The 6,267-nt window shown below is 50.9% G+C and overlaps 1 long non-coding RNA gene across 1 annotated transcript in view; it reads left to right on the top strand.

Moving 5' to 3' along the window:
- LOC118146722 (uncharacterized) overlaps positions 1-6,267 on the top strand; it is a 167,111-nt gene that overhangs the window by 12,187 nt on the left and 148,657 nt on the right. The gene's annotated exons all lie outside the window — the stretch shown is intronic.

Raw genomic sequence — 6,267 nt, forward strand, 5'->3', positions numbered from 1 at the left:
CCTCCCTAACAAGCCCTTGACTGTTCTTCCAAAACCCCTTCCCTATGCTGGAAAGGAAAGGGCACAGGAGAGAAGGAATGCGGGGCCGATTTACGGAGCTCAGGCTTCCCCTCCAGGCCCCACATCCCATCTCACTGGAGGGGCCTTGCCTTCTGGATCTCCTCCTTTTATGAAGCTCTCAGGTTGCACCAGCTGCCTTTCCAAGTACTGTGAAGACAGCCGACTTTTAGGAATTGGGGGGACTGAGGGAGGTTAAAAGAAAAGAAAGAATACAGAATCAGAACTAAGCCAGAAACACTGGTCGATGAGCTCCACAGCTCTGCAGAGAGGCAGGGGGAAATGTCTGTCAATTTCAGAACGTAACTCAGAGATTTCTACAAACAGACCCTTCAGGACGTGAATGTTGAGTCTATTTGTGGATTAATAAATCCTGAGCCTTCAGGGCATGTCTGGGATCCATTTCTGGATCTGGGCCTTTGGTGTGTGTCAGCCCTTTCTGCTGCTGTGGCATCTGTTGCTGTGAGTTCCAGGGGCATGAGATGGAGGAAAGGGGTAGGCGTGGAGCTGCTGACCTGCTGTGACAGAACCTTTTCCCATCTCACCCACCTCCGCAGAAGGAGCGTGCTTCCTATATCATGGAAGCTGGGCTTGTTGAAGTCATGAATGAGGCAGGATGGCAGAGTACTGTGGCTTTACACTCGCCCTTCGGGGACCTTCCCACCCCTGCCTCCAGCCTGGCCACTGCCCTGAAGCCTGGGGTGTGAGCAGAGGTGACTGGAGAGACAGCCCCCTTAGAGGCCAGGCAGACCCCAGTGGAAAATGCATGCTTGCTGTTTTATGCCCGTGAGCTTTTATGCTGTTTAATCTGCTGTTTATGCTGTTAATAGATCCACCGCCCCTGACCTTCCTGCAGGCCTGTGAGGAGCACTCGGCTGTCTGCCCTGGACAGATGGGTCCCAGTTGTGTGACCTTGGGCTTCTGTGATAGACATGGCTGTTTCTAGTTTTGGGACATCAGTGTGTGCTGTGGACACATGCAGCTGGTCTATGTGAGGTCCTCTCTGTGCTAAAGATGGAATGGACTGTGTGCTGTGGACATGGGCAGCTGGTCTATGTGAGGTCTTCTCTGTGCTAAGGATGGGATGGGCTGTGCACTGTGGACATGTGCAGCTGGTCTATGTGAGGTCCTCTCTGTGCTAAGGATGGGATGGGCTGTGCACTGTGGACACATGCAGCTGGTCTATGTGAGGTCTGCTCTGCACTAAGGATGGGATGGGCTGTGCGCTGTGGACACATGTTGCTAGTCTATGTGAGGTCCTCTCTGTGCTAAGGATGGGATGGGCTGTGCGCTGTGGACACATGTTGCTAGTCTATGTGAGGTCCTCTCTGTGCTAAGAATGGGATGGGCTGTGCGCTGTGGACATGTGCAGCTGGTCTATGTGAGGTCCTCTCTGTGCTAGGGATGGGATGGGCTGTGCACTGTGGACACATTTTGCTGGTCTATGTGAGGTCCTCTCTGTGCTAGGGATGGGATGGGCTGTGCGCTATGGACATGTGCAGCTGGTCTATGTGAGGTCTGCTCTGCACTAAGGATGAGATGGGCTGTGCACTGTGGACACATTTTGCTGGTCTATGTGAGGTCCTCTCTGTGCTAGGGATGGGATGGGCTGTGCGCTATGGACATGTGCAGCTGGTCTATGTGAGGTCTGCTCTGCACTAAGGATGGGATGGGATGAACTACAAACTCGGGTTCAGACATAGCTGGAGAATGAGGGACTGCTGCTGGGACTCGGGAAAAGCTACCGTTTTGGTTGTGATTTAGTAGAGAATATTTCGCCTAACAAATGTCTACAAAGCCACCAATATTCTGACAAAGAAAAGAGCAGTCCCCAACCTCTGGGACCTGGTCTGATGCTTACAGGCTGGCCCTGGTGTTCTCCTGTTGGCTATAAAACCTCTCACAGGACACCAGCCTCAGACACGGCCAGGGGAGACCGTGACACAGCAAGACCAAAGGTCCCTGTGCAACCACAAAACACCAAGCTCCCCCTTTCCCGCTAAATGGGTGACGGCTGCTGCTCTAGCCATTGCAGCCTTATGCTTGCATGAGTCTCTCCCTACAGATGCAAGTGACTGCAATACCCAGTCTAGCATTGCCCCCGGCCCCGAGTGGGTCCTGCTTCCCTGCCCCTCCCAGATTCACCCAGCAAAGCCTAAATTCTCTAAGTCCTCTCCAACCTCCTTTATCTCCAAGCTTTGTTCGCGCCCTCCATTCGATGTGAGACACCATCTGTGATTTCAGCCCACCCAGCAAGAAGGGAGCAAACGTCCGTTCCTCTTGCACGCTCCTTCTCTCTGATTCCTGCACTTTAAAGCGTTCCTTGTGGCTGGGTGTTTCCATCATTTCTTTAAGCTTTCCTTTGTAGCCGATTAAGGAAGTCCAACCATAAACCATCAAAGAGAAAGGCACACAGAGGGCTGGATGCTATTTTGGGGGAGGGTGGTTTTGTTTTCTTTTGTTTGTTTGTTGAGGCAGGGCCTCACTCTGTCACCCAGGCTGGAGTGCAGTGGCACAAGCATGGCTCACTGCAGCCTCAACCTCCGGGTCTTAAGCAATCCTCTTGCCTCAGCCTCTTGAGTAGCTGGGACTACAGGCAGGTGGACACCATGCCTGGCTACTTTTTTTTTTTTTTTGTAGAGTTGGGTTCTTGCCATGTTGCCCAGGCTGGTCTCCAACTCCTGACCAAGCTCCAGCAATCTGCCCAGCTCAGCCTCTGGAGACTGAGGGGCCCCACAGTCTCCCATGGCATGTATGCTTCTTTGCTGAGAAGAGTCATAAACCCAAGTGGTTCAGCTACAGGGGGCTCCTGGTGGTCTCCGTCTGAAGGGCATTAGCACAGCTGTCTCCGAATGTCATAGTCATATGCCAGGGTCCCAGCCAGAAAGATCCAGATGGGGGCTAGTGAGGTCCAATGCACCACCCAGTCCCTTCTCCCCAAGACAGCAGTGAGCATTCAGTCCTGAGAGCTGGTGGCAAGTAGAAGGCCCTTCTGTCCCCACTGAGGTCCTCTGTGTCCTCCCATGGGCAGAGGCATGAGATCTCCTGGGGTGAAGCGTCATGGATACCCAAGGCTGGTTATTCTGGATAACTATAAAACCTGACCCATAGAGGCTCCATGAGGGCAGGGAGCCAACGTGCTCGTCTTCAGGTCTCTCCCAATGCACTGGTTTTCATACTCTGCTTCCTCCTTTCTTAAGAATAGAAAATGGGCTGGGCACAGTGGCTCACATCTGTAATCCCAGCACATTGGGAGGCTGGATCACCTGAAGTCAGGAGTTCGAGACCAGCCTGGCCAACATGGTGAAATGCCATCGCTACTAAAATAAATACATAAATAATCAGCCAGGTATGGTGGCGGGTGTCTGCCATCCCAGCTACTCAGGAGGCTAAGGCAGGATAATCACTTGAACCCAGGAGGTGGAAGTTTTAGTGAGCCCAGATCCTGCCACTGCAGTCCATCCTGGGGGACAAGAGCAAAACTCCATCTGAAAAAAAAAATAAATAAATAATGGAAAACATCCTGAAACAGACCTGAAAGTCTCCACCTACTTCACCTCCTCCTCACTGCCTATGCCCACCCTGAAGCCCAGGTCAGGGCCTGGAAAGTCACTTTCAGCTGTATTTTCTAGTCCTCGAGGTTCCTTCTTAGTCATTTCACTAAGGGGCTGTTCTGGCTTTATGCACTCGTCCCCAGGGACAGCCTTGTCCATCTTTGGGCAACTCTGTCTTAAAGATCCTGTCTGGAACCCTAAGGAGTTTCTTCACGGCTCATAAGAAACTGCAGGAAGAAAATAGAATCTCTCCTTTCCAGAACAGCGCTGGGTCCCTGAAGATGAGAATCACGTCCTTCTTGTTAAGCCAGCCTGGTGAGGGTTCCTACAGCTGGCTCGGAGTGGGGTCCATAAAGCTCTCACCTGCTTTTCCCACTGACGCCACGGGTGCCTTGGCACAGCTCTTCTGTGTAGCTCTGATCCTAATGACTAGCATTCAGTAGGTGCTCAGCAAGCATTTTTGAATTAGGTGTCCATTTATTAGTCTTCTCTAATAAATATAATATATTTTCTGATCCTTTTCACCACCGGGCAATATGCTTTTTGGAGGCATGAAGTGAAGAGGCCATTTGAGAAGCCCATGTTGGTCCTTGGGGCCTCAAACAGAACGTGCATGCCTTGATTTCTGCATTGTCAGTGCCTGTCACATTCAACTAATATTCCTTAAACGAATGAATGAGTGAAGAGGACTTCCAGGTTTCCAGGCTATTCAAGAGCTAGGAAGTTTGAAAAGAATGGAGCAAATTCCCCATATCCCACCCTTACCTTTTCCCCGTAAGATAAAAGCTGTTGCGCCAGGATATGCACTCGAGCTGCGATTTACGTGCACAGCCCCGCTCTTTCGTTAATTCATCCTGTTGAATGCCCCAACGCCTCCTTTTGCTGGACACTATGTTGGGCCTTAAAGTTAGCCCAGCGTGAGGACTGCAACCCTTAATTAGCCTTCAGGGAAGCAGGGCTTCACATTTAGGAAGAGGTCACCACAGGGCAAAGGGCAGTGGAGTACAACCTGGGGTAGAGGGCAGATTGGGGAGGGCCCAGGAAGATGCCAAGAGGTGACGCTTGAGTGGAGTCTTGGAGGACGAATGGGGAGGCCCAGTGAGGATTCACGGAAGAGGACCCTGCTCTCACATGGCTGGGTGAGAGACTGCGTGGAGGAGGGACTGAGATGCTGGAATAGCACAGTGAATATAACTGTGAATGATTTTGTTCTGTTAACAAACTCCTTTTTTTTTTTTTTTTTTTTTTTTGAGGCAGAGTCTTGCTCTGTCATCTGGGCTGGAGTGCAGTGGTGTAATCTCAGCTCACTGCAACCTCCACCTCCCGATTCAAGTGATTCTCATGCCTCAGCCTCTTGAGAAGCTGGGATTACAGGGGTGTGCCACCACACTGTGCTAATTTTTATATTTTTAGTAGCGATGGGGGTCTCACTACATTGCCCAGGCTGGTGTTGAACTTCTAGCCTCAAGTGATCTTTTCACCTCAGCTTCTCAAAGCGTTGGGATTGTAGGTGTGCACGCCTACGTCTGACCCAAACTCTTGTTATCTTTATGTTGTATTGAAAATGTGTAGCCACTTGTCTGCTACCCCCAATTGGCTTATGTGGCTGTCCAGGAGGATGCTGATGGTCTGAGAGCTTATTGCAGAAAGCATCTGCACATGCCCTTAGTAGTTGTCAGGCTGAGCTAAGTTACTCTCCTCTTCCTTTTTAGGGCTCTAATATTGTCCCCTAATCCAGAGTGTTTGCAGAGGATAAAAACTACCCATCCTGGGTGGGCACGGTGGCTCACTTCTGTAATCCCAGCACTTTGGGAGGCTGAGGTGGGCAGATTGCTGGATCTTGGTCAGGAGTTGGAGACCAGCCTGGGCAACATGGCAAGAACCTGACTCTACAAAAAAAAAAGAACACAAAAAAGTAGCCAGGCATGGTGCCCACCTCCCTGCAGTCCCGGCTACTCAAGAGGCTGAGGCAAGAGGATTGCTTAAGACCCGGAGGTTGAGGCTGCAGTGAGCCATGCTTGTGCCACTGCACTCCAGCCTGGGTGACAGAGTGAGGCCCTGTCTCAACAAACAAACAAAAGAAAACAAAACCACCCTCCCCCAAAATAGCATCCAGCCCTCTGTGTGCCTTTCTCTTTGATGGTTTATGGTTGGACTTCCTTAATCGGCTACAAAGGAAAGCTTAAAGAAATGATAGAAATACACAGCCACAAGGAACACTTTAAAGTGCAGGAATCAGAGAGAAGGAGCGTGCAAGAGGAACGGATGTTTGCTCCCTTCTTGCTGGGTGGGCTGAAATCACAGATGGTGTCTCACGTCGAATGGAGGGCGCGAACAAAGCTTGGAGATAAAGGAGATGGGGTGTAGCAGCAGCAGTGGGAGCTGGAAGAGAACTGCTGGCCGGCCGGCCTGCAACAAGAGGAGTTGCACATTTTACAGAAAGATACCATGCATGCAGCTGGCCAGGAGGATGCTGATGGTCTGAGAGCGTGTCACAGAAAATGTCGCACATGCCCTTAGCGTGAGTGAGGCTGAGCTAAGTGGTCCTACTCTTCCTTTTTAAGGGACCTAATATTGTCCCTAACCAAAAGATATGGGAGTCTTAGAATGACATGTGCACTTTCAGTTATGTTCGTTATTGCAGGCACGCAGTCCT

Source organism: Callithrix jacchus, chromosome 13, assembly GCF_049354715.1.
Source record: "Callithrix jacchus isolate 240 chromosome 13, calJac240_pri, whole genome shotgun sequence".
Classification (NCBI taxonomy): Eukaryota; Metazoa; Chordata; class Mammalia; order Primates; family Cebidae; genus Callithrix; species Callithrix jacchus.